Source organism: Bubalus bubalis, chromosome 14, assembly GCF_019923935.1.
Source record: "Bubalus bubalis isolate 160015118507 breed Murrah chromosome 14, NDDB_SH_1, whole genome shotgun sequence".
Lineage (NCBI taxonomy): Eukaryota > Metazoa > Chordata > Mammalia > Artiodactyla > Bovidae > Bubalus > Bubalus bubalis.
Window position 1 is genome coordinate 73231459 of NC_059170.1, and position 27953 is coordinate 73259411.

Below are 27953 nucleotides of genomic sequence, written 5' to 3' on the forward strand. Positions count from 1 at the left end.
AGAACACTCACATTAGCCTTTTTGTTGTTCAGTCGCTCAGTCGTGTCCGACTTTTTTGCAACCCCATGGACTGAAGCACGCCAGCCTTCCCTGTCCTGCAGCATCTCCTGGAGCTTGCTCAAACTCATGTCCATTGAGTTGGTAATGCCATCCAACCATCTCATCCTCTGTCGTCCCCTTCTTCTCCTGCCTTCAATCTTTCCCAGCATCAGGGTCTTTCCTAATGAGTCAGTACTTCACATCCGGTGACCACCGTATTGGAACTTCAGCTTCAGCATCAGTCCTTCCAATGGATATTCAGGATTGATCTCCTTTAAGACTGACTGGTTGGATCTCCTTGCAGTCCAAGGGACTCTCAAATGTCTTCTCCAACAACACAGTTCAAAAGCATCAATTCTTCGGTGCTCAGCCTTCTTTATGGTCCAACTCTCACATCCATACATGACTACTGGAAAAAACATAATTTGACTAGATGGACCTTTGTTGGCAAAGTAATGTCTCTGCTTTTTAATATCCTGTCTAGGTTGGTCATAACTTTTCTTCCAAGGAGCAAGCGTCACCATGGGCAGTGATTTTAGAGCCCAAGAAAATATTCTCTCACTGTTTCCATTGTTCCCCCAAATGCTTGCCATGAAATGATGGTACTGGATTCCAAGACCTTCATTTTTTTGAATGTTGAGTTTTAGGCCAGCTTTTTTAGTCTCCTCTTTGACTTTCATCATGAGGCTCTTTAGTTCTTTGCTTTCGTCCATAAGAGTGGTGTCCTCTGCATATCTGAGGTTATTGATATTTCCCCCGGCAATCTTGATTCCAGCTTGTGCTCTATCCAGCCTGGCATTTGGTATGATGTACTCAGCATATAAGTTAAATAAGCAGGGTGACAATATACAGCCTTGATGTACTTCTTCCCCAATTTTGAACCAGTCCATTGTTCCATGTCCGGTTCTAACTGTTGCTTCTTGACCTGCATACGGGTTTTTCAGGAGGCAGGTCAGGTGCTCTGATATTCCCATCTCTTTAAGAATTTTCCACAGTTTGTTGTGATCCACATAGTCAAAGGCTTGAAGGTAGTCAATGAAGCTGAAGTAGATGTTTTTCTGGAATTCTCTTGCTTTTTCTATGATCCAGTGGATGTTGGCAATTTGATCTCTGGTTCCTCTGCCTTTTTAAATCCAGCTTGAACATCTGAAAGTTTTTGGTTCATGTACTGTTGAAGCCTAGCTTGGAGAATTTTGAGCATTACTTTGCTAGTGTGTGAGATGAGTGTAATTGTGCAATAGTTTGAACATTCTTTGGCATTACCTTTCTTAGGGATTGGAATTAAAACTGACCTTTTCCAGTCCTGTGGCCACTGCTGAGTTTTCCAAATTTGCTGGCATATTGAGTGCACCACTTCAGCAGCAGCATCTTTTAGGATTTGAAATAGCTCAGCTGGAATTCCATCACCTCCACTTATAGTTGGGCAAAAATCATCCATACAAAGCCAATTTTATAATAATGTGTTGAACATCACATGCAATTTGTTGAATACTACACTGAAAGTGAAAAACACAATAGCAGTACTGGTACAGTTCACCCTCATGGTCACATGACTGACTGTATTGGCGGGAAATGGAAGGATGGTCATAACTCAGGTCTCCAGGGAGTCCCTGGGAGGGGCCACCAAGTAAGCATCCTTGGCTTCATGCAGGAAAGATTTCAAGAGTCATGGTGGTAACGTGAAAGCAGGTTTATTGAGAAAGATAGACATTCCACAGGCAGAATACAGTCCTTCTCAGTTGGTGAGAGTGGAGCTGTGGTGGGGGGGTTAGTTTTTTATGGGCTAGATAATTTCATAGGCTAATAAGTGGGAGGAATAATCCAACTATTTTAGGGAAGGAGGTGTTTCTAGGACTTGGGGTATTGCCCACTTTTTTAGTCTGCGTTGAAGCTGTCATAATGGCTGTGGGCATATTATTTAGCATATGCTAATGTATCACAATGAGCATATAATGAGGCCCAGGGTCTAGTAGGGGCTTCCCAGGTGGTGCAGTGGTAAAGAACCCACCGCTAATGCAGGAGATGTAAGAGATGTGGGTTCAATCCCTGTGTCAGGAAAATCCCCTGGAGGAGGAAATGGCAATCCACTCCAGTATTCTTGCCTGGAGAATCCCATGGACAGAGGAGCCTGGTGGGCTACAGTCCATGGGGTTGCAAAGAGTGGGACACAACTAAATGACTTATAACAGCAAGGTCTACTAGATGTTGAATCTTCTGCCATCTTGGGTCTCATAGTTTCTAACCAGTTTTTGTCGTGTCTTTGATGGCTACATCATTCTTTTAATGGTTGTGCCCTGCCCCTTCCTTCCTTCTAAACTGGGAGCTGTGGTTTGCTGCCCAGCATTAGGACACAGTACCTACTGCATGTTGTTAGTACAGGAAAAGCTCAAAATTCAAGATTTGAACTTTGGTTTTTATTGAATGTGTGTCACTTTCACATCTGCATAAAGTAAAAAAATCATAAGTTGGATGATCATAAGTTGGGGGCCCTCTGATTGAAACAGAACTGGACCCTATTTTCCTTAGCCCTCACCTGGCTGTCCTGGGTCTTCCAGAGGAGCGCTGTGGTCATAACAGTGTATGAGCCTGGTGCTGCTTATGGCTAGCTAACCCAAGTAGGGAATTTGGGGGACATTCCTAGCAGCTGCAAAAATCATTTGTTTTGAGGATCCTCCCTGTTTCTCCCCTCAGCACTGGCTGCCAACTTACACTTTTCCTTGGTAACATGGAACTTTGCATTTGGGTTGAGCTGATGAGCTCCAAAGCCAGGTAAGTTCACTGGTGTGCACACAGGCACCATTCCCATCTGTGAGTTCTAGCTATGTTTGGGCATTCTTGCCAATTGGTTCTAATGTCTATCTGCCATTGACGAGCATTTGTAAGTGCCAGTGCTATTTGGGAATTCTTGCCAGTTGGTTCTGATGTGTGTCGGATGTTGAGGACCATTTGTGAACACTGACTGCTATTTGGGCACTTTTGCCAATTGGTTCTGAATGATGTCTGTCTGCCGTTGAGGACCATTTGTGAGCATGAGGTGCTAGTTGGGCATTCTTGCCAATTGGTTTTGACGTCTGTCTACCGCTGAGCACCGTTTGTGAGCACTGAGTGTCATTTGGGTATTTTGACAATTGGTTCTGACATCAGGCTACCATTGAGGATCATCTGTGTTGGGCAAGTGTTCGTTTGGGACTCCGTACCAGTAACTCTCAGAGAGGGTTTATGATAGATCTGTCGTTTGGTCTGTGAGTGTATATTCCATTTGTATGATTGGTACTCTTGTTGCCTTATGTAAAATGGGCCATTTAGGTTCAATTCATTAAGAAAAATTTTAGCTATGAAATTATGACAAAAAAAGAAAGATGATTTTTTTTGGACAAAGTATGGCAGCAGTATTCTTTAGACTCTTGAGAAAATTGGTTAAGATAAAACTCTTGAAGTTAAAAAAAATTGATTCTTTTGGCATATGAAGTTAGGGAAAGCTGGCTTGATAAAAAGTTTTTTTAAACCCTGAGAAATTAAAATATGACTAGGAGAAACTTTGAAGTTAATGCTTATCAGGTCCTTGAAATACAAACACAGTCCACTTTGCCTGGATCTTTAGCCCTATACTTTGCCTGGATCTTCAGCCATTACATCTACTATTGTGGGCAAGAATCGCTTAGAAGAAATGGAGTAGCCATTATAGTCAGTAAGAGTCCAAAACGCAGTATTTGGATGCAATCTCAAAAATGATAGAATGATCTCTGTTCATTTCCAAGGCAAACCATTAAATATCACAGTAATCCAAGTCTATATCCCAACCAGAAATGCTGAAGAAGCTGAAGTTAAATGGTTCTATGAAGAACTACAAGACCTTCTAGAACTAACACCCAAAAAAGATGTCCTCTTCATTATAGGTGACTGGAATACAAAAGTAGGAAGTCAACAGCTACCTGAAGTAATAGGCAAATTTGGGAATAGAAAGAAATGTAAAGAAAGCTTTGGAGTACAGAATGAAGCAGGGCAAAGGCTAACAGAGTTTTGCCAAGAGAATGCACTGGTCATAGCAAACACCCTCTTCCAACAACACAAGAGAAGACTCTACACATGGACATCAGCAGATGGTCAATACCGAAATCAGATTGATTATATTCTTTGCAGCCAAAGATGGACAAGCTCTATACAGTCAGCAAAAACAAGACCAGGAGCTGACTGTGGCTCAGATCATGAACTCCTTATTGCCAAATTCAGACTTAAATTGAAGAAAGTAGGGAAAACCACCAGATCATTCAGGTATGACCTAAATCAAATCCCTTATGATTATACAGTGGAAGTGAGAAATAGATTTAAGGGATTAGATCTGATAGAAAGAGTGCCTGAAGAACTGTGGACAGAAGTTAATGACATTGTTACAGGACGCAGGGATCAAGACCATCCCCAAGAAAAAGAAATGCAAAAAGGCAAAATGGTTTGTCTGAGGAGGCCTTACAAATAGCTGTGAATAGAATAGAAGTGAAAAGCAAAGGAGAAAAGGAAAGATATACCATTTGAATGCAGAGTTCCAAAGTATAGCAAGGAGAGATAAGAAAGCCTTCCTCAGCAATCAATGCAAAGAATTAGAAGAAAACAATAGAATGGGAAAGACTAGAGATCTCTTCAAGAAAATTAGAGATACCAAGGGAAAATTACATGCAAAGATAAGCACAATAAAGGACATAAATGATATCGACCTAACAGAAGTAAAAGATATTAAGAAGTAGCAAGACTACACAGAAGAACTGTACAAAAAAGATCTTCATGACCCAGATAATCATGATGGTGTGATAATTCACCTAGAGCCAGATATCCTGGAATATGAAGTCAAGGGGGCCTTAGGAAGCATCACTATAAACAAAGCTAGTGGAAGTGATAGAATTCCAGTTGAGCTATTTCCAGTCCTAAAAGATGATGCTGTGAAAGTGGTGCACTCAGTATGCCAGCAAATTTGGAAAACTCAGCAGTGGCCTCAAGACAGGAAAAGGTCATTTTTCATTCCAATCCCAAAGAAAGGCACTGCCAAAGAATGCTCAAACTACTGCACAATTGCACTCATCTCACACACTAGCAAAGTACTGCTCAAAATACTTCAAGCCAGGCTTCAACAGTATGTGAACCGTGAACTTCCAGATGTTCAGGCTGATTTAGGAAAGGCAGAGGAACCAGAGATCAAATTGCCAACATCCACTGGATCATTGAAAAAGCAAGAGAGTTCCAGAAAAACATCTACTTTTGCTTTATTGACTATGCCAAAGCCTTTGACTGTATGGATCACAACAAACTGTTGGAAAATTCTTCAAGAGATGGGAATACCAGACCACCTGAGCTGCCTCCTGAGAAATCTGTATGCAGGTCAAGGAGCAACAGTTAGAACTGGACATGAAACAACAGACTGGTTCCAAACAGGAAAAGGAGTACGTCAAGGCTGTGTATTGTCACCCTGCTTATTTGACTTATATGCAGAGTACATCATGAGAAACGCTGGGCTGGAGGAAGCACAAGCTGGAATCAAGATTGCTGGGAGAAATATCAATAACCTGATATATGCAGATGACACCACCCTTATGGCAGAAAGCAAATAACTAAAGAGCCTCTTGATGAAAGTGAAAGAGGACAGTGAAAAAGCTGGCTTAAAACTCAACATTCAGAAAACTAAGATCATGGCATCCAGTCCCATGGGGAAACAGTGGAAAGTAACAGACTTTATTTTTTGGGGCTCCAAAATCATTGCAGATGGTGACTGCAGCCATGAAATTAAAAGATGCTTACTCCTTGGAAGGAAAGTCATGACCAACCTAGATAGCATATTGAAAAGCAGAGACATTACTTTGCCAACAAAGGTTCGTCTAGTCAAAGCTACAGTTTTTCCAGTGGTCATGTGTGGTTGTGAGAGTTGGACTGTAAAGAAAGCTGAGTGCCGAAGAATTGATGCTTTTGAACTGTGGTGTTGGAGAAGACTCTTGAGAATCCCTTGGACTGCAAGGAGATCCAACCAGTCCATTCTGAAGGAGATCAGCCCTGGGATTTCTTTGGAAGGAATGATGCTGAAGCTGAAACTCCAGTACTTTGGCCACCTCATGTGAAGAGTTGACTCATTGGAAAAGACTCTGATGCTGGGAGGGATTGAGGGCAGGAGGAGCAGGGGACGACAGAGGATGAGATGGCTGGATGGCATCACTGACTCGATGGACATGAGTCTCAGTGAACTCCAGGAGTTGGTGATGGACAGGGAGGCCTGGCATGCTGTGATTCATGGGGTCACAAAGAGTCAGACACGACGGAGCAACTGATCTGATCTGATCTGATCCTGAGGTTTCCCTGGTGGCTCGACAGTAAAGCATCTGTCTGCCATACAGGAGACCAGGGTTCTATCCCTGGGTTGGGAAGATCCCCTGGAGAAGGAAATGGCAGCCCACTCCAGTACTCTTGCCTGGAAAATCCCATGGACAGAGGAGCCTGGTGGGCTACAGTCCATAAGGTCGAAAAGAGTTGGACACAACTAAGCAACATCACTCTCTATGCAGAGGGTAGGGGTTCAATCCCTGGTCAGAGAGCTAAAACCCCACATGCCTCCTGGTCAAAGAACCAAAACATAAAACAGAAATAATATTGTAACAAATTCAATAAAGACCAAAAAAAAAAAAATAGTTCTTTAAAAAACAACGAACAAAGGCTCTGACACCAAAAAATTTGCAGCAACTAACCACGCCCCTCCCTCACCTTTCCTAGGAAGGGGCTTTGCTGAGAGGTTCCAGGGAGTTTGGAGTTTTAAGGCACGAGTCACCCATCTCCTTTCGGGACCCTTGATAAACCTTTCTCTGCTCCAAAGCCATCATTTTGGTATTGTTGTACCTCACTGTGTGTTGGGCACATGGACTGGTGTTTGCATAACACGTTCACTCAAGTACCTTAAGTAATTAGGAAAGTGGCTGATATGTATTGAGTAAGTGAATGAAGTTTCATTAGGCAACACTGAACAAATGTGATGTGTTAGGAAGATGCACAAGTGTAGGAAATAATATTATGCAGTCACAGAAAAGCATTGTTTTATTACTTAGATGTAAAAATTTAAAAGAATGTAAACAATCCTCAGTGAAGGAGTTATGAGAAGAATAAAAAGAATATCCTTAACTCATTAAAAGAGAATATAAACTAAATAAAACCACTCTGAATAGCAAAAGACAAATTGCCCTGCGCATTAATTTTTGCATCTGAGCAATTAATTAATTCTGTTTGATGATAATGAGGAGGGTGAAACTTTATTATGCAAGTGGTTCTGGCTAAGAGCTCATTATAACTTAAAAAAGAGTAAGATAAGACTTTGCAAAGACACTCTACCAGAGCAGAAAATACCACAGGAAATGCAGAGACCTGTGGAGCCCTATACCAAAGTCATGAGTGTGGGAGTCCTGTACCAGGGTCACAGGACGAAAATCTGTGGAACTGAACAAGCCCCATAGCAACTGTTGCAGTGAACCTCCAGATCTAAACTGGCCACTTCCCTGACCCCATATGAGGTAAAACACCCACCCTATTATCCACCCTATAGCATCCTAACCAATCACCTTTCCAGCAGGAATTTTCTCTGTCATGAGGCTATAGCCACCTTGGGCTTCCCAGTTGGCACCAGTGGTAAAGAATCCGCCTGCCAATGCAGGAGACATAAGAGATGTAGGTTCGATACCTGGGTTGGGAAGATCTCCTGGAGGAGGGCACAGCAATCCGCTCCAGTATTCTTGCCTGGAGAATCCCATGGACAGAGGAACTTGATGGGCTACAGTATATAGTATTGCAAAGAGTTGGACAAGACTGAAGCAACTTAACACACACACACAGCCCTTGAAAGGCTTCGGCTCTCCCTGGATCCAGCCTGCAGTTCTAACAGCGTCCCAGCTCTAAATTCCACCTCTTGTCTGAAAATTCTTTTCCAGCCCTCGCACAGATCATGACAAGACCTAAAGACAGAGGCCTGTGGTGTTCTGTTAACCACTGAACAATGGCTACTATATATTATACTGTGAGAAGAAAATCTTCTAAGGTCACCTCAGTGGCAATGATCTGCAGGCTCCTTCCCAAGTTCTGAGAGAGCCAGTGCGTTTTCCTGTCCTTGGGCAGTTGCTGTGGGCTTTTCAATAGCCTTTTAATGGTCTGCAATGGTTTCCTTAGTGATTTGGAGAAAACAATCATTGAAAGAAGGACTGGGAAAAAAAAGGTGGGGAGATAGGAGCTTTACTGGTTTTGTGAGAAGCACTGTACCACCTGGCTACATAACTATATTAAGAGTGTTATAACACCCAAAATTGTACTGTAAAGCAACCATCACTCCGTTATAGCAAAATTCACTTGTTGAGAGGGTCAAATGTCAAAAATTCACTTTAAAAATTTGAAGAAGAGTTGATTTACAATGTTTTGTTAGTTTCAGGTGTACAGCAAAATGAGTCATATATGTATATGTTATATATATATATATATACACACACAAATATCTTTTTAATATTCTTTTCCATTACAGGTTACTACAAGCTCTTGAATATAGTTCCCCCTGCTATAGAGTAGGTCCTTGTTGTTTATCTTTTTCTATAGTAGTGTGTATCTGTTAATCCCAAACCCTTAATTTGTCCCTCTCCCTGCCTTGGATAACCATAAAGTTAGTTTTCTATGTCTGTGAGTGTATTTCTGAAAAACTTGTGTTTAAAAAAATCCCAGAAGAACAAATGGATTTGCTCTGAGTTCTGCTGAGTCCAGTATCTCAAATTTCAGTTAGGCAACATGATTTACTTTACTGTGAAAGAGGATTTTTTATCAAACTAAGCCCAGAAGCAACACTATAACACTAGCTAAGCTTAATGTAGCTACTGATGATGAAACTTCTTATTTTAAGGGTAGCAGAAAAATTACCACCAACAGTTTGGAATAAAACTGTGTTAAGATATCTATATTGTAAGGCTAACTGAGGCATCTCTTGGTAACTCTGAATACAGAAGCATTTTTGTAGCTTATCTGCACGTGTTTTATGTTTCTCATTAGTGTTTTCAGTATCTTGCTGCAGTAATTTTGAGATGGAGCCATGTTTAAAGGAAAATGCATCATAAAACTGGTGGATAAATTTTGGCTTATTTATGTTACATAGAACCACAAAATCTGTGACAATTTGCTTGTATCGTCTTTTTCTCCCCAGACGGTGATTACATTAAGAAATTTATGTAGAGTGAAATTATTTTCACAACAAGCATTAAACAAATTGAGGCATTATTGTTGAGCCTCAAATCAGGTTTAACTTTCCTAGGTTGTTGGGATTATGTAGTCTGAAACTTCCTAAAACTACCCAACCCCTTGATTCAGGGAGGAAATCATTTTGTGCAACCATTTCTTTTTATTTCACTTCAGTCATTCTGTTTTACTCTTTTTGGAAATAGTCTTATATTTAGGAAAGAAAAAAAACCCATAAATGATGACTATCACCTCTGATATGTACTACTTTGTTAATAATAAGATGTCTTTCACATACATGAGAATAAGACCCTCTCCCCAGAATAGGTAGAATCTGAGACAGGCTCTGATACTGTCGGTTTCCTGTCATACGATTGTATGTCAGTATGGGTGTCAGTATGATACTGTCAGATACTGTCATACGATTCCTTACAGTTTGGAAGCAGTCGTTTGCCTTTGTAGATTCAATGACTGGGCTTTCCTGGTGGCTCGGCTGAAATATGGGAGACCTGGGTTCGATCCCTGGGTTGAAAAGATCCCCTGGAGAAGGGAAAGGCTACCCACTCCAGTATTCTGGCCTGGAGAATTCCATGGACTGTGTAGTCCATGGGCTCGCAAAGAGTTGGACACGACTGAACAACTTTCACTTTTACTTTTTTGGCAAATTGTGGGGGAAAACCTGAACTTCTTTGCTGTTCATCATTATGTATAAGTTGTGCATCTGTATGATGTATTCTGACCTCTCCTTGAAGTCCACTAAGTAACATCACAGGACTGCCATTCCCTTCAAGATTGGAAAAATATTAATAAGATGCCAGTCCCATGAGGCCCACCTAACAAGCAAGATGCTATGCAGATAAAATTATTAAGTGTAGCAGGTTTTGCTTCTATGATTCAATGCTGTAAAATTTTTTGAGTCTTGAGCCCTATGATAATTTAAAAATCAAAATTTCTAAAATGGAAAATTTAATTTCAATTATATAATTTCAAGCATAGTATGTCATTGATTTCATGGGCATACCCTAGATGTCCTAATCAGTCCAGTGCTTCTCAAATACTAACGTGTACATGGATCACCTCACCATTTTGTTAAAATCAAATTTTGATTTGGTAGAGCTGAGATAGGGGCTGAGAACTGACATTTTGAAATGCTCATGCTGCTGGTACCACATTTTAGGTTGCAAGACCCTAAACATTTCCTCTTTAAGAGTGTGTTTGGTCTACTATCCAGCGTTCCACAATAGTTAACTCTGGAGACAGAATATTTTCTTCCTATGCAAACTTTGTTGTTGTTGTGCAGTCACTCAGTTGTGTCCAACTCTTTGCGACCCCATGAACTTCAGCATCCCAGGTTTCCCTGTCCTTAACCACCTCCTAGAGCTTACTCAAACTCATGTCCATTGAGTCAGTGATGCCATCCAACCATCTCATCTTCTGTCATCGCTTCTCCTCCTGCCTTCAGTCTTTCCCAGCATCAGGGTCTTCTCTAATGAGTCAGCTCTTCACATCAGGTGGCCAAAGTATTGGAGCTTCAGCATGAGTCCTTCCAATGAATATTCAGGATTGATTCTCTTTACAATTGACTGGTTTGATCTCCTTGCAGTCAAAGGGACTCCCAAGAGTTTTCCCCAACTTTACAGTTCAAAAACATCAATCCTTCGGCAATGCACACACAATGAAAACACAAATCAATTATTTCTTTCCAAGAGGTGCTATTTATTCTGAAACTCTCCTTTATTTGAATAGCCTTCCCCTGAGCATTTGGCTATCAGTCTTAAGTGAGAGTGAGAAAGTCCAGACTTTTTGTTCCCTCGTGACAAGAGATTGCCTAGTTGTTTGTGAGGTCCCAGGTCACCTTCTAGTTTTTGGTAGTCATTGCAACTATGCACAAACATGCTGGTTCTTTGTCTCATGAAGGGCTTCCACTTTTTTGCACTCTTGCAAATTGGCATGACCATGTAATTTGCTTTGGCCAACAAAGCATGAGGACATGAGATATGTATCACTTTTCAGGCAGCAGCATTAAAAGCCAGTGCACAATTTACTAAGTGTCCTTTTTTCTGTCTCTGTGATCTTAGAAACATGTTCGAGATGGGACCTCTGTCAAGCTTAGGTCCACGAGTGACTACAGAAATCAGAGGACAACTCCCCCCACCACAAACGTCAATTCAAATTGGTCATGTAACATAAGCAAGAGATAATTAACTAAGATTTAGGGGATATTTGGTAATGTGGCATAGCCTAACACTTGCATGCATCGGAGAAGGAAATGGCAACCCACTCCAGTGTTCTTGCCTGGAGAATCCCAAGAACGGCAGAGCCTGGTGGGCTGCCGTCTATGGGGTCGTACAGAGTCAGATACGACTGAAGCGACTTAGCAGCAGCAGCAGCAGCAACCCATCCTGACTTATGCACTAATTTAAACCATCTCTGAGAACTAATTCTTAGAAGGTTCAAAAGAGTTTTGTAAAGCAGCCTCACAATTACAGACTACTTTTAAGTACATGAGAGGCTGTGTATGTGAGATCATTTCTCTTGAAAGGGAAAATCAAAGTAATGAATTTATAACTATTAATACATGATCTACCTTCTGAGTGACCTTCATTGAATAATTTAATCCCAGATTTTTTAAGCACCTATGTAAGAATAGTGTGTAAGAAAATATTTTGAAACTTAGCTGAGATAAGAATTAGTGGTTGGTAGCATTCCCACATACCTTCAGAGAAGGGTTCTGAGGAAATAAAGAGGTGTCATGCTCACATTCTAATTTTACAGTGGTCAGAGTCATCTTGAAACAAAAGACCAGGATATGTATAAAACATTTCAGGCAAGATTTAACATCATGAGACAGTTAGGATTCTTATCACAAGGAAGTTGAAAGAAAAAAAAAATGAAGCCTCCAGTTTAAATTGCAGATTATGTTCAGACAAGACAACCGTGGAAATTATTTCTGTCTGGGGAATCCAAAACAATTATGTAAATGAAGCTGGTACTTCCTATTCTATTTTGCTTAAGGTGAATGTGGGTCAGTTCAACCATTGTAAATTTCTTCAATATCCACTGGCAGAACATCATCACATGGGTTAATGAGTTTATTTAAATGGATGGCGAAAAAAATAAAAAATATAGTGTTTATCTCTTACTGATATTGAATAGTGTCCTTTTAATCACAGTCTTTTTTTTTTCAGCTTTAATATGAAGCTACTTTCTGACATTTAGAATTACCAAATTACTTCAGCTCCTGAAAGATATTAATAGAGCTTATAATACATTTTGTCACTTCAGTAGAAGGTGCTAAATAAGACTGGTCAGCATAGAAGCCTGAAAAAAATTAGTTCTAAGTTATTTCCTCATGCCTGAAATTGCAAATGTCAGGTTCCATTACAAGTGGCTAAGACAAGAGCTCCTCCCTGGCTCCCCTCAGTACAGGGTAGCCCAGAAGTCTGAGCACTCAGGCTTTGGGGTCCTCTTACCTTTATTGACCACCTACCACATTGCGCTTCCTATGTTAACTGCTGAGGTGCCACCTGCCCTGATGGAGCTTCTGGTGTCTTGGAGCTGTCAGACTAGTAAGTCAACATTTGTGAGTTGTGAGTAGCTACTGTGGATAACAAACTACCCCCAAACTTAATGGTTTAAAACAACTGCTTGATTGTATCTCATGGATTCTGTGGGTCAGGAATTCCGAGTCAGGATGTGGCTGTAGCTCTTCTTCTCCTTCGGGAGGTGCTGCTGTCACTCCACGGGACTCAGCTGGTGAGAGGGCTGCTCTAAAGGATCCCAGCAGCTGAACTCAAATGTCTGGAAGGAGGAGTGGCTAAAAGACTGAGCTTGCAATGGACTGTCAATTGGAGTGCCCAGGCATGGTGTTTTCAGCCTGGTGGTTTCAAGGCAATTGGATTTCCTACATAGGGTCTGCTTCCCTGGTGGCTCGGATATTAAAGAATCTGCCAGCAATGCAAGAGACCTGGGTTCAATCCTGGGTTGTGCAGATCCCCTGGAGAAGGCGATGGCAACCCACTCTGGAAAATCCCATGGACAGAGGAGCCTGGTGGGGCTGCAGTCCATGCGGTCACAAAGAACTGGACATGACTGAGGGACTAACACACACACACACACACACACACACACAACATAGGGGCCAGATAACCCTAGACTAAGCATCTCAAGAAAATTAGGTAGAAACTTCATGGTCTTTTTGGCCTTGGACTGGAGAGTCATACAACAGAACTTTTAACAATTTCTTCTTGGTTATGAGTGAATCGTAAGGTCAGCCTAGATTCAACTGAAAGGAAACTGGATTCTATTTCATGGTATGGATGGGAATGGCAAATTCACAGTGTACAAAGTTTGTGGGAAGGAGTTACCATTATGGTCACCTTTTTTTTTATGGTAAAAAATTTATATTTAGTTAGCTGGACTCAGATGATCCCAATTTTGTTGGCAATATCTAAAGAATCATAGAAAGGAGCCAATTGAACATGTGTCTTCTTCTCTCCATCAGGCCTAATCAGTGTTGACCTTGGCCACATCATGGTCATAAAGCATCTGCACAGCCTGTTTGATCTGGTGCCTACTGGCCTTGACATTCAGTGAACATAAGTGAGCTGTTGCCTTCTATCTCCTTCATGGCTGACTCGGAGTTCAGGAGAAACTTGGTGATGGTATGGTGGTCAAGCTTATTTCTCCTGGGGGCGCTCTTTTGAGGATATTTGGAATGCCTTCAGAGCGCAGTGTCTTGGACCATCGAAAGGTGGGTGATATGTGGATCTTATTTATGATCATCTTTGAAAATGCAATCTATCAGAGAAAGGAAAAAGCAGAGATGGAGGGAAAGGTTTTATAAGACCTAAAGGTGAGAAGGAGCAGACAATTGAAAGATAATAATTAGGAGGAAGTCTGTAGAAGGTTCCCCAGGCAGAGTACTTCTGGCAAAGGTCCTGAGATGAAAAAGAACTTGCCAAATTTGATGAACTATAAATAAATAAACAAATAAAAAATAAACAATAGCTAGAGCATGGAGGGAGAAGGTGAGGCTTTAAAGATTAGGAGCTTAGGTAGCATCTTGTGAGCCATGTTAAGACACAGAGGCTATACTAAGAGCAATGGGAACCAGATGTTTGAGTAATGTGATCTGAGGGTTTATGTGGATCCTTCTGAATGAACTGGAATGGTCAAGTATCGACCAGGTAGGAGATGGTTGCAGTGTCCATGCTGCTGATGAGAGTGGTCTGAATTACTGTGGCAGCAGAGAGGCAGACAGATTTGAGTTCTATTTGGAAACATAACTAATAGGTCTTGCTGGTGGGAAAAAACATGATGAGGCTAGGGACTGTGAGATGTGTTAGTTTCCTAGGACCTGTAACAAATGATCACAAATTAGGTGGCTTAACAACAACAGAAATTTATTCTCACACAGTTTTGCAAGCTAGATGCCTGAAATAAAGGTGTTGGCAGGCCATGCTCTCTCTGAAGCTCTAGGGGACAATCTACTCCATGCTGTTCTCTTGGCTTTTGTGGTTTCTGGCAGGCCTGGATGCTGCTTAGCTTTGCAGACACATTGTTCTAATCTCTGCCTCAATCATCATATGGCATCTCCCCCATGTTTCTCTCTGTCTCTTCTTCTCTTTTTATAATGACACCAGTCATATTGGATGAAGCATTTACCCTACTCTAGCATGTCAAATAGACTGCCAGATATGTCTCCAAAAAGATGGGTTTGTTCAGGATCAGCAGAGAATTGCAGTTCTGCAGCTATGCCGAGCCAAGTGCAAGAGCAGAAAAGTGCTTTTATAGAGAAGGAGAGGGATGTCGGAGAGTCATAGCAAGCAAAGAATCCATGGCTTTTCACTGGCCGAGTCCTCCCCAGGAAAGAGGAGAGTCACTCTTCCTCCTGTTGGGCTCTGCTCTTGTCACAGGGCGTCAGAGCTTCCCTTTCTGGTCTCCCGACTCCATTTGATTGAGGCTTCTGTTCATTAAGTCTTTTACAAGTATGGTCTCGACTTATATCTTAATTACATCTACAAAGATTCTGTTCCTAATAAGGTCACATTCACAGATACCAGGGGTTAGGACTTCTCAACATATCTTTAGGGGGTACAATTTAATCCACAATATGAGGAAAAGAAAGGAATAATCACGGATGCCTCCCTGTTTTCCAGGGTGAATCTTTGGGGGAATAGTGGTGCATAGTGTTGAGGTGAGAGCAAGCTGGAGGAGGCAGCTGGGAAATCAAGCATTTTATTTTGAATATATTGATCTTCAGGTGACTATGAGACACAGGTTTTGGAGGGAATCTTAGATGGGAAGCCCTATGTTGTAGGAACTGTACCCTGTTGAGGGCAGGATATCTGGCTGACAACAAAGAAAAAAGCCTAGAGCCCAGGGGACCTCCATTCCATCTCTCAAGATAAGAGAGAACATTAGGGCAATGGTGTGCAGGCAAACATGTAACAGCTAGCTTTCCAGGGGAAGGAGAGGAGAGGAAAGCCCTGAATTGGAAAGGTTGCCAATTCCCCTGGTATAAATATTCCTGTCATGGTCACAGACCTGCAAAATTCCTGAAAATGTCCAAATTGATCCTTGCATGCTGGCACAAGCTGGCTCTGGCACAGCTCGGAATTGAAGACCCTGTTTTATGCTACTAGTTATGTGAGCTGAACAATTAATTTACCCTCTCTGGGCACTGGTGTCTTTATCTATAAAACGGATGGCTGCTCCTAATGCTCCCTGCCTGCTCTCACAGAGCATGAATCCCAACAGCAACATTTTGGTTCTGTCCTGATAATAATGAGGCCCTTTGAATGGAGCACATGGTATTTTACAATAAAACAGCTGAGCGGATAAAGTGTGGGCAGTGACACTCCTGTTCAGTGACCAGTTCCTAGAACTAGAAATGCAACATGGGGTGGGGGTGGATATTGAGGAAGGGGACATAGACTCCATTTGAGAGACGTGAAAACTTTTTCGAAGTTCATGCGAGGCCAGAGATATTCTTGTGTTCACTTTTGGAAAAAACAAACTGCCACATGAGCTTTCTAGAGGAATGTTTTTCTCATCTCTCTGGGTAGGATGTCAAGGCAACATAATCATTACTCCTTCAAGGTATCTCAAGTCTTTTGGGCTAAGGATGTGTCTCTCAGTTTTGTTTTTTTTTTTTTTTTAATTTATTCTTGGCTGTGCTGGGTCTTCATTGCTGCTTGCGTTTTTCTCTAGATGTGACGAACAGTGGCTACCCTGTAGTGGGCTTCTGGTTGTGGCGGCTTCTCTTGCTGCAGAGCACTGGTTCTAGGATGCTCAGGCTTCAGTAGCTGTGACACAGGGGCTTAGCTGCTCCATGGCATGTGGGGTCTGCTGGGACCAGGGATTGAACCTGTGTCTTCTGCATTGGCACGCGGATTCTTTAGCACTGAGCCACCAAGGAAGCTTATGGATGTTTCTGATATAAAGGTCATGACAAAGGTCTTCAGTCTTTATGGGAGGATATATACTTCCTGTCCCCACAGTCTTGAGATCCACCCAGAGTCGAGAGAAGGGGGATAAACCAGACTGACCCCATAGTGACTTTCGTAAATCGTGCAGGAAGCCAAACAGTTCAGTTCAGTTCAGTTGCTCAGTCGTGTCCGACTCTTTGTGACCCCATGGATCGCAGCACGCCAGGCCTCCCTGTCCATCACCAACTCCCAGAGTTCACTCAAACTCACGTCCATCGAGTCCGTGATGCCTTCCAGCCATCTCATCCTCTGTCGTCCCCTTTTCCTCCTGCCCCCAATCCCTTCCCAGCATCAGAGTCTTTTCCAATAAGTCAACTCTTCGCATGAGGTGGCCAAAGTACTGGAGTTTCAGCTTTAGCATCATTCCTTCCAAAGAACACCCAGGACTGATCTCCTTTAGAATGGACTGGTTGGATCTCCTTGGGCTGGGTGCAAATCCCTCTCTACTAGGACACCTGTTGGGAGGGAAATGCCATTAGGAACCAGTGATTGGCCATAGTGTGCAGGCTAGGAAAGTATGGATTATACATTTCTATCCATCTGTATCAGTGGAAATGTCATGTTCCACTGCTAACAACAGAAATTCATTTGCAGTGCCTTAAATTCACAAAGGTTTATTAGTAAAAGACAACTGAAAATCAGCAGGCTAGACAAATTCCACGGTCTTCATAGATCAAATTTCCCTCTATGTTTCTGCTTTATTTTGTTGCTCTATTTTTCCACGTCCCTTCAAAAGATCATCTCCTGTTCAAGGTGGCTGCTGGAGCTCCAGCCATTATATCCACATTTCAGGTAACAGAGAGAAAGAAAAAGGAAGGCTTATCTCACTGTCTCTTAGGTGGTTTTCTCAGAAGTTTCAGTCTTTCTGTTTATATCATTTTGGACAGAACTTGGGTATATGGGATCACCTAGTTACAAACAAGGCTGGGAAATGTGCTTTGTAGTAGGAGATGTTGCCTGAGGTTTTGTTTTCTAAAGATAAAAAGTGAAAAATTAATATTTGGAGATAAGGTCCTCTTTGTCACCTTTCCTACTTGGTGGGTAAGATACCCATCAAGTTAAATGCATCGCAAAGATATATGATTGTGGTAACATTTATTCCTTTTAAGTCTCTATAAGAAATGAGAGGTTTACTTCAAAATGTGAGGTGAGAAGATCTTGTGAAATCTATTTCCCTGCTCTAAACAGTTCATGACAGCATACAAACCATGTTTTAAGCCTCCTGTAATTTCAAAGCACCTTTTGCTCTAAATGGCTGAAGTCACAGCTAATGCAAGATACATGAAGGCAGTCTGGAGTTTGGAGGATGACCCTAATTCTGAAATGTTCCATGGCTGATGCCTGTGCCTTGTGTTTCTTACATAATCATGCCTCTTCTTGAAGTGCTGGCAGTTTAGGTAATTGTCAGTATTAAAATATTTGCTCAGTGTTATATAGATACAAATGTACACTCCCATCTGCACAGAAGATGTCATGAAATGTTCTAGTTTTCTCTGCCTGCAAACGTCCTACACTTACAGGCCCAGCAGAAGTCCACTTCATTCTTGAAGCTTTTCTTGGCCCCAGTGCTCTTGTCCTCTCTCCCTTCTCTGCACTCGGGGACCAACTCTACTATTTGCGTTTAACAATTAGGATCCAACACTTAGGGCTTTCCTGGTGGTTTAGCAGAAAAGAATCTGCCTGTGATGCAGGAGACATGGGTTCAATCCCTGAGTCAGGAAGATCCCCTGGAGAAGGAAATAGCAACCCACTCCAGTATTCTTGCCAGGGAAATCCCATGGACAGAAGAGCCTGGAGGGCTACATGACTTAGCAACTAAAAAAATAACAAAAACAACAACCCAACATTTAACACACAATAAGAAAATATTTAATATCAGTCCCAAACACTTGGGTGGTTAACTGTGGCCTGTTAGAGTCATATGTGTGCTGTGCTTAGTCACTCAGTCATGTCCAACTCTTTGTGACCCCATAGACTGCAGCCTGCCAGGTTCCTCTGTTCATGGGATCCTCCAGGCAAGAATACTGGAGTGGGTTGCCACACCCTCCTCCAGGGGATCTTCCCAACCCAGGAATTGAACCCAGGTCTCCTGCATTGCAGGCGGATTCTTTACCAGCTGAGCCACCAGGGAGGCCAAATGTAGAATTTTTAACTTCCCAAGTTGAGTGTAACCTATTCCTCTCATACTTTTTCTAATTACTCTGCCTTAGGCATTAAATATTTCCAGGTTGATAGTACTGTAGATGATTCTGGCAGTAAGCATCAGAAACCAGAGGAGCATAGACTAACCAACTCACTGCTTGTTTCCACTAACGGAATAAAACCCCTCACTCCACATCTCTGAATCTCAAAAGCACCACATTCCAGAATAGCTAAAATGGAAAACGCAGTCAATATTCATACATTGTTGTTGTTTAGTCACTAAGTGCAACCACTTTTGAGAACTGCTTGACTGTATTTACTAAAGCTGATCATAGGAATATTTTATGACCTGGCAACTCCACTCCAAGTTTAATGTTCAATAGACATGCAAAATTAGCAGCAACAAAATAACAAAAAATGCACTAGAAGGTTCAGAGCACTATTCATAATATTCCTGGAAACTACCCATATGTCTTTCAACAGTGTAATGCATAAGGAGATTGAGTATGTTTTTACACAATAGAACATTATATGATAACAAAAATGGACCAAGTATTGCTACATGCAACAAGATGGATAAATCTCACAAATATAATGTTGAGTGAAAAAGCCAAACATAAAATAGGCCTGTTTGGTTTCATTTATATAAATTTCAGAAACAAGCAAATGAATCTATTAGAAATCAGGATGGAGGTTGCCTGAGGTGTAAGGGGGTTGCCTTTGGAAAGAGGCACAGTGGACGCTCCTGGGCTGCTTGGGATGCTGTATTTCTTAATCTGGATGCTGCTTCCATGAGTATGAGGTCTTCCCTTTGTGAAACACAGACTGAGCCACACATTTATGATGTGTACATTTTTATCTGAGGATGTTATGCTTCAATAAAAAGCATACTAAAAAACAGACAGAAATGGTAAGTTGTGGTTGGCACGTAGTAGGTAATCACGCATCCCGACTTCTCTGTGTGCTACTAGGAAACATGAAATGAAGGGTTTATAAGAAAATCTCCAAACTTGCTTGTAGCTCTAATATCCTATGCTTCTATGATTACACTGGAAAAAGACGAGAAGAAAATTCTGACTTTAGTTCACGGTAGGAAATTCCACTTGCCAGGAAGAAGGCCCTGGGGCCAGCCAGTCTGGGCCTGAGCTGATTATGGACATGTCCCAAGCCTTTCGGGACAAGCCGTGTGTGGTGGAGCAGAGAATCTTTTTTTTTTGGTGGGGGGCCATGTGGTATGTGGAGTCTTAGTTGCCACACCCCCTTCAGTGGAACTGCAAAGCCTTAACCACTGGACTGCCACAGAAGTCCCTGGGGCAGAGCATCATTTTCTGAAGAGGTGAGAGGCAGGAGGCTGTGCCGCAGCCGTTCTTTCTGGATTTCTCCCTCACCTCTTCCGTCATTCTCTTTCTCTCTTCCCTTGTCAGCAGCTTTCCTGGCTGGCACCCTTTGCTTTTAGGGCTGACAGTTGGCTGGGACAAGGTCCCCTTTTCCTCTTACCTCGTTGGCACCTGTCTCAATTCACCTTGTTATGGTTGCTGCTCTGAGCTCATGCATCCTTTGTGTCCCACGTTCCCCACCCACCTAGTAGCTGAACCTGCCTTGTTTGCTTTTCCCGGAGGCACAAGGCGTTTCAGAATCTAAAACTTGAAACACTCTCCCTTTCTGCCTTACCTCTCAATGGCATACTTGTCAATTTCAGTGTGCTACACTACACTGAGTGCTTAGAAAAGAATAATTGAGGGAGAAAATAAAGAATTGAGGTGCTACAGATGGGCAGAGGGATCAAAGGCAGACATGGGCAGGGCACCAGCCCCTCCTATCACTTGGTGTGCAAGCAGCCTCTGCTCACACCTGGGTTACAGAAAATGCAATCACTGCCACAGGTGCTTTCCACAAGCCCCTGACCTAACAGGGATGAAGGATGCAGGCAAATGTATAGGTAATTAACAGGGAGAAACCTCAAATGAATAATAATGAATGAAACAGAAATGACACAGGGACACAGAAGGAACATGGGGTCCTCTAAGAGAGCATCGCATAAACAAAGCCTCCTGGAAGGCAGATAGGTTAAAGTTGGAAACACTTTCATTGCAATCCAAATCTGAAGTTTTTTGAGAGATTAATGGAGAATGAAAAAGGCTGGCTCTGTAATCAAGAAATACAGAGTCCAAAAGTTGGCTCTATTAGCTTTACTGGGATGGGGGCTTGTGCTGTGGAAGGGAGCAGGGACAACTGATGTAACCATATGAAGCTAAGGAAAGTTGTGAGCAAGAAGAAGTAAAATCTAGTCCACAGAGGAAGCATTATTAAAAGAAAAATCATGGACTCTTTATACTTAATGCATTTCTGTAGGAACTTGGTCACCCAATGCACAGTCCAGGCCCAGGTCCTGCCTGCTTTAGGTCCAGTCATCTGCTCGAGAGGTGGGGGAGTGGGGAAAGTGAAGAATATGGGTTTATTCCTTCCTTCTGTTCCTAAAGAATCTCTTGATAAAAGTGAAAGAGGAGAGTGAAAAAGCTGGCTTAAAACTCAACATTCAAAAAACGAAGATCATGGCATCTGGTCCCTTCACTTCATAGCAAATAGATGAGGAAACAATGGAAACAATGAGAGACTTTATTTTCTTGGGCTCCAAAATCACTGCAGATGGTGACTGCAGGCATGAAATTAAAAGATGCTTGCTCCTTGGAAGAAGGAGCAACATAGACATGACCAACATAGACAGCATTATTTAAAAGCAGGGATATTACTCTACCAACAAAGGTCCATCTAGTCAAAGCTATGGTTTTTCCAATAGTCATGTATGGATGTGAGAGTTGGACCATAAAGAGAGTTGAGAACTGAAGAATTGATGCTTTTGAACTGTGGTGCTGGAGAAGACTCTTGAGAGTCCCTTGGACTCCTAGGAGATCCAACCAGTCAATTTTAAAGGAAATCAGTCCTGAATATTCATTGGAAGGACTGATGCTGAAGTTGAAACTCCAGTACTTTGGCCACCTGATGGAAAGAACTGACTCATTGGAAAAGACCCTGATGCTGGAAAAGATGAAGGCAGGAGGAGAACGGGATGACAGAGGATGAGATGGTTGGATGGCATCACCGACTCAATGGACATGAGTTTGAGCAAGCTCCAGGAGTAGGTGATGGACAGGGAAGCCTGGTGCGCTGCAGTCCATGGGGTTGTAAATAATTGGATACGACGGAGTGACTGAACTGTGTGTCTATTCCTACTCCTGATATAAAACACCAGACAGTCATAAAACAACCTAACCCAATGCTGAAGAATGAGATAAATGTGATGGGACCTATCACATCCATTTCTAATTTCTGTGCTTTTCTGGTCCACAAACCAACTGAGGATAAACAGGGAAAAACAGCCTGAGTTCTATTAGAGCTGCATGAAGTAAAATCCTCTTGGCACTCAAGAATGCATCTCATTGCCTACTTTAAGGCTCGTTGTCTATAAAGCCTCCAAAAGATGAAAGCGATTACAAAGCTTAATAGTAAAAGTCATAAGAGCAAACACTTTTATGGGTTTCTAAGCACTTGACAGGTATGTCCTTGACAGCCACAGCTCCGTGATGGAGTTACTGGAACTGCACCTGTTTTAGAGAAATAAGGAGAGGCATATACATTTCATTCATTCTTTCACTCATGCATTCATTAAACAAACATTTCTCTTATTGCATGTCTGGATGTAGTGGGTTTGTTGCTTTGCAGGTGAGTGCTGAATGCTTGGAAGGATCAAAAGCTGTCCTTAGTCAGCTTGGGCTGCTTAACAGAGTGCCACAGACTGGGTGACTTAAAGAGCAAGATTTTATTTTCTTAAAACTCTGGAGTCTGGAAGTCCTGGAAGATATGGTTTCTACCAAGGCCTCTCTCTATGGCTTGCAAGTGGCCACCTTCTCTCCATGTCCTCACTTGGCTTTTGCTCTGAGCCTGTGTATCTCTGATGTTTCTGTGTCCTAGGACATCAGTTAACCTGATGTCCATTAGGGCCCAACTCTCAGGCATCATTTTAACTTCATCATCTCTTTAAAACCCATCTCCAAATATAGTCACTTTCTGAACATATGAAGGAGGGAAGGGCATGGACACCATTCATGCCATGACAGCTGGGAAGACAATTAGATTCCTTGACCAAGGTCATGAGACTTTAACTGCATCCCTGTAAGCTGGAGCTGGAAGCTTCCTCTTCCCTGGCGACATCAAAACTCACAAGGCTTGCAGCCTGAAACCCCAAGGACTGAGGCGGATGAGCTATAAGAAAGCATCCCACAAGTTGTTTGTTAAGCAGCCGTCCACCAGCTGCAGTACAGTGGCGGCCTGTGTGGACCAAGGAACGCAGCTGTGTCCAATTGCTCGGAGTGTTTGCTAAAAACATTGAAAAGGAAACATCTGCTTATACTATATTTTTCTTTCTTTTTTTCCTTTGAATGGTTCAAAAGGGAATAAAGCAGATTTCAGTAACTCTGCCACCCGGAGCTGGATTCCTGCCTTCAATAATTCTTCTGTGCTTGTCACATTCATACTTGCTCTGAGGCACTTCGAACACTGCTGATTTATTCTTCCATGAATTTGAATGAAGGTAGTGCTGAGGAGCCAAGCTGTTCCTGCTCTTCAGATGGGATTTCACGGTCTATCTGCCAACTTATTAAGAGAACCTACTCTTTCCAGTTTTCCAGATTCATTCCGATTACAATTTCTCTTAGTCTTCTTAATCTTGAAATAAAGAGCTGTGGGACCCAATAGTGTATTATATCCACCAAAACATTTACTTTATTTACTTTGATCCCTCAAGACAGTGTGGAAGAACCACTTAAAAATATTTTAAAAATCATAGTTGTAAATGTGGCTGGGCAATCACAATGCACAATGCTCTGAAAATCTGCTCCCAACTTCAAATTTCTAGTTCCCTATGAAGGCAGCCAGTGATAAGAAAGTAAAGATCAGTGTATCTTCATATACAACCATTTCTCCCTCTCATTTTCAAGCCCTTTGTAAGTAGTCAACACTGGGAAACCCAGGTGTGACAGGGCATCAGAGCTACTTGTCTCAAAAGTCTGCAGAAAATGTAGTGCAGAGTCTAACTCCCTCTTGCTTTAAGTTGAAAAGGCTGCCTTTGGTGGAGAGTGAAGTGCAACCATCTGCTTAATGAGAGGTGCCCCTCTTTGCAAGGAGAGGGTCTGGGAGGACCAGAGAACGAGCATTCTGCACTGGTTCTAACATGGATTCATTCTGACTTAAGAGATCATTTTACATCCTGTTGCCTCCTGTTCCTTCTCATTAAGATGGCAGGGCTTTACCAGCTTTCTCTCTCACAGGAGTATCATGTGGAACAATTAAGGGTTAATTAACTAATTGGAGGACAACTGTGCAAGAGAGATAATGAAGATTTCTATTGTGTTTCCCTGGCTTTGGGTAAGGCCACTCCTAAATCAACTTTAATCAGAAGCTTAAGGCCTCTATTTTTCATTAGTAGTCACAACTTGAGGTTTAAAATGAACATGAATCTCTTGAATATAAATTTTCCAAATCAGATATTTTTTTCCCTCTGCAAGACTGGTTTCTAGTACCGACTTCACTGGGTTAATCAATAAGTTATCTTGCATTAAATTTAATAACTCTTGAGTCAATGAAAATGACAAGGGTTTTTTTTCTTTGCTGAATTTTGTTGTTGTATTGTTGTTTATTTAAGATAAATGGAAGAAGTCTCATTTTCAATATGAGTTTGCTTATTTCCATCTTAAAAGATGAAAACTTTCAGAGATAATCTTGGCCAAAACCCAGGATAAAGTAATGACAGACCTTGGATGGCAAGTCAACTACTTAAAAAAAAAAAAATGCTGGTTACCTGCTGATTATCCAAATGCTGGTTTTCTTGGGAGAACATGAAGCCATATTCCCTCCCTGCTCCAACCCCCCCACCACCGTTTTCCTCCTGGTGTGCTGTCCGATGATGGGGGATGGGCCAGGGCATACATATGTAGATCAACAGGGCTCCGTGGATGGACTTGTCTCCCTTCTGTTGAGAAGGCTCAACCTTGTAGAACTGAGGTTCAAGGGCCTGTAGCAGCTCCAGATCAGTGATTCCAGGTGGTGGCTGAACTCTGATTTCCTCACCACTTCCTACTCCAATGATAAAGGGATCTCTGACTCATGTTCTGGAGAACACAAGGCCTACTCTATTTTACAGAGCGAAGTACATTCCCACTCCCATGGCCATAACAAAGCAACTCACAAAGAAACATATGCAGAATCTACTCACTATGGAAAATCAGGTTAGTTTTATTTCTTTCATTCAACCAATGTTTATTGATGATTGACATGTGACACCAACTACTAGGAGCAAAAAGAAGGTAAAGGACATGGTCTGTCTCAGTGAGGTCAAGGTTAACTCGAGGTAAGACAGCACAGCAGGCAAGAAGGTCAGGCTCAAGTCCACTGCTTTGATCTCTTCATAGGAAATCTAGTCAAAGACTAAGTGGACGGAGGAAGGTCGGAGGAAGAGAGATTTAAGTTTTTCTTTGGGGATTAAGTATCCACAGGCCAAATCTGGGAACACTTAGGGCTTATATTCTTGGAATAGAAATTCCTATACTTTTGCTGGGTGTGGAAGAATTTTTGTTTATGTAAATTCTCCCAGATAAAGAGTGTGTTTGCTTTTATATACCTTATGTCAGATTTCTTTTCATTAATAATGGAGTGAGAAGAGCAGCCTCCAAGATATTCCCATCCAACTCCTTCATTTTAAATGTTCAGTTCAGTTCAGTCGCTCAGTCGTGTCTGACTCTGCGACCCCAAGGACTGCAGCATGCCAGGTCTCCCTGCCCATCACCAACTCCCAGAGCCTACCCAAACTCATGTCCATTGAGTCGGTGATGTAATCCAACCATCTCATCCTCTGTCATCTCCTACTCCTCCTGCCCTCAATCTTTCCCAGCATCAGGGTCTTTTCAAATGAGTCAGCTCTTCGCATTAGGTGGCCAAAGTATTGGAGTTTCAGCTTCAACATCAGTCCTTCCAATGAACACCCAGGACTGATCTCCTTTAGGATGGACTGTTTGGATCTCCTTGCAGTCCAAGGGACTCTCAAGAGTCTTCTCCAGCACCACAGTTCAAAAGCATGGTTCTTTGGTACTCAGCTTTCTTCACAGTCCAACTCTCACATCCATACATGACTACTGGAAAAACCATAGCCTTGACTAGACAGACCTTTGTTGAGAAAGTAATGTCTCTGCTTTTGAATATGCTGTCTAGGTTGGTCATAACTTTCCTTCCAAGGAGTAAGCGCCTTTTAATTTCATGGCTGAAATCACCATCTGCAGTGATTTTGGAGCCCAAAAAAAAGTCAGCCACTGTTTCCCCATCTATTTGCCATGAAGTGATGGGACCGGATGCCATGATCTTCGTTTTCTGAATGTTGAGCTTTAAGCCAACTTTTTCACTCTCCTCTTTTGCTTTCATCAAGAGGCTCTTTAGTTCCTCTTCCCTTTCTGCCATAAGGGTGGTGTCATCTGCATATCTGAGGTTATTGATATTTCTCCCAGGATTCTTGATTCCAGCTTATGCTTCATTCAGCCCAACGTTTCTCATGATGTACTCTGCATATAAGTTAAATAAGCAGGGTGACAATGTACAGCCTTGACATACTCCTTTTCCTATTTGGAACCAGTCTGTTGTTCCAGGTCCAGTTCTAACTGTTGCTTCCTGACCTGCATATAGGTTTCTCAAGAGGCAGGTCAGGTGGTCTGATATTCCTATGTCTTTCAGAATTTTCCACAGTTTATTGTGATCCACGAAATCTAATTCTGAACCTATATGGTTTATCCAAAATCACACTGATTAAAAAAAAAAATGGTGGACTGAGTCTGGAACTCAGTTTTCCTACCCAATCTTATGATATTTCAGAATAAGAAATTACTAAGTAATTGCTATAATTTCTCCACGATATTCTTCTCTTAATCACTTAAATTTTGTGGAGAAATCTTCAATGTGTCTGGCGGAACTGAATTCATAGATTCAATTAAAATGCTTTGGTAGATTGCAAAATGGCCATAAATTCTTTCACTCTTTGATATAGTCTTTACCTTGTGAGTGATGGTTTTTAAACAATGGGATATTAACAAGTGTGAGGCTAGCTCAGGCCTCAAGGGGGTTCATGCTTTGGGTTTTACCCTCTTTCTGCTGTTGGGGCCCAGCCTCCTCTTGAAGCAGTGGAAGCTAGCATGCAGGCTGATAAGAGAGTGGATCAGTCAGACCAGCTTTTCTATCACCTCTGCCAATAGCCCAGGCAGCCCTTGGCCAAATCATCCACTGACTACAGATGCATGAATGAGGCCAGCTGAGTTCAGCCAAGCCTCACCCAGACAGAAGAGCACCTGGTCAGTGCTTGAGCTAGATGAATGACTTGTTTTAAGCCCCATGATAGGAAGGGTGGTTCATTGCAAAACGAAAGTTAGCTAATACAGTGAATGTAAGAATGAATGATGGGGCTTCCCTGGTGGCTCAGTGGTAAAGAATCCGCCTGCCAATGCAAGAGATGTGGGTTTGATCCCTGGGTCAGGAAGATTCCCCTGGAGAAGGAAATGGCAACCCACCCCAGTCATCTTGCCTGGGAAATCCCATGAACAGAGGAGCCTGGCGGGCTATAGTTCATGGGGTCATAAAAGAGTTGGACCCTGCTTACAACTAAATATCAAAGAATGAATGATAAGCACAGAAGCAAGTTCAAGAGGGAGGAGCAGACTGTTGCAGGCAGAATAAATGGTCAAAGGATTCTTTTGAAATTGAGCCTTCCCTGGTGGTTCAGGGAACTAGATCCCACACGCTGCAACTAAGACCTGGTGCAGCCAAATAGACATTTAAAAAAACTAAGCTTTATATACGAGAGCAGAACCTTCATGCTGAATTTGCTATTTTATGGAGGAAAAGGAAAAATCAGACTTTATTTTCTCTCTGTAAGAGAATCTTCCTCATGGGATGGATACAAGTTCTCTTTATACTTATTTCCTAATTTAATATCAAGTCTTGGCTAATAACTGGTCACAATTA

The 27953-nt window shown here is 42.1% G+C and overlaps 1 long non-coding RNA gene across 1 annotated transcript in view; it reads left to right on the top strand.

The window, feature by feature from the left end:
* LOC112578872 overlaps positions 1–27953 on the top strand; it is a 123143-nt gene that overhangs the window by 671 nt on the left and 94519 nt on the right. The window contains exon 2 of the long non-coding RNA XR_003103328.3: positions 13769–14017. This is a non-coding gene — a long non-coding RNA (uncharacterized LOC112578872). The remainder of the gene's footprint in view (positions 1–13768; positions 14018–27953) is intronic.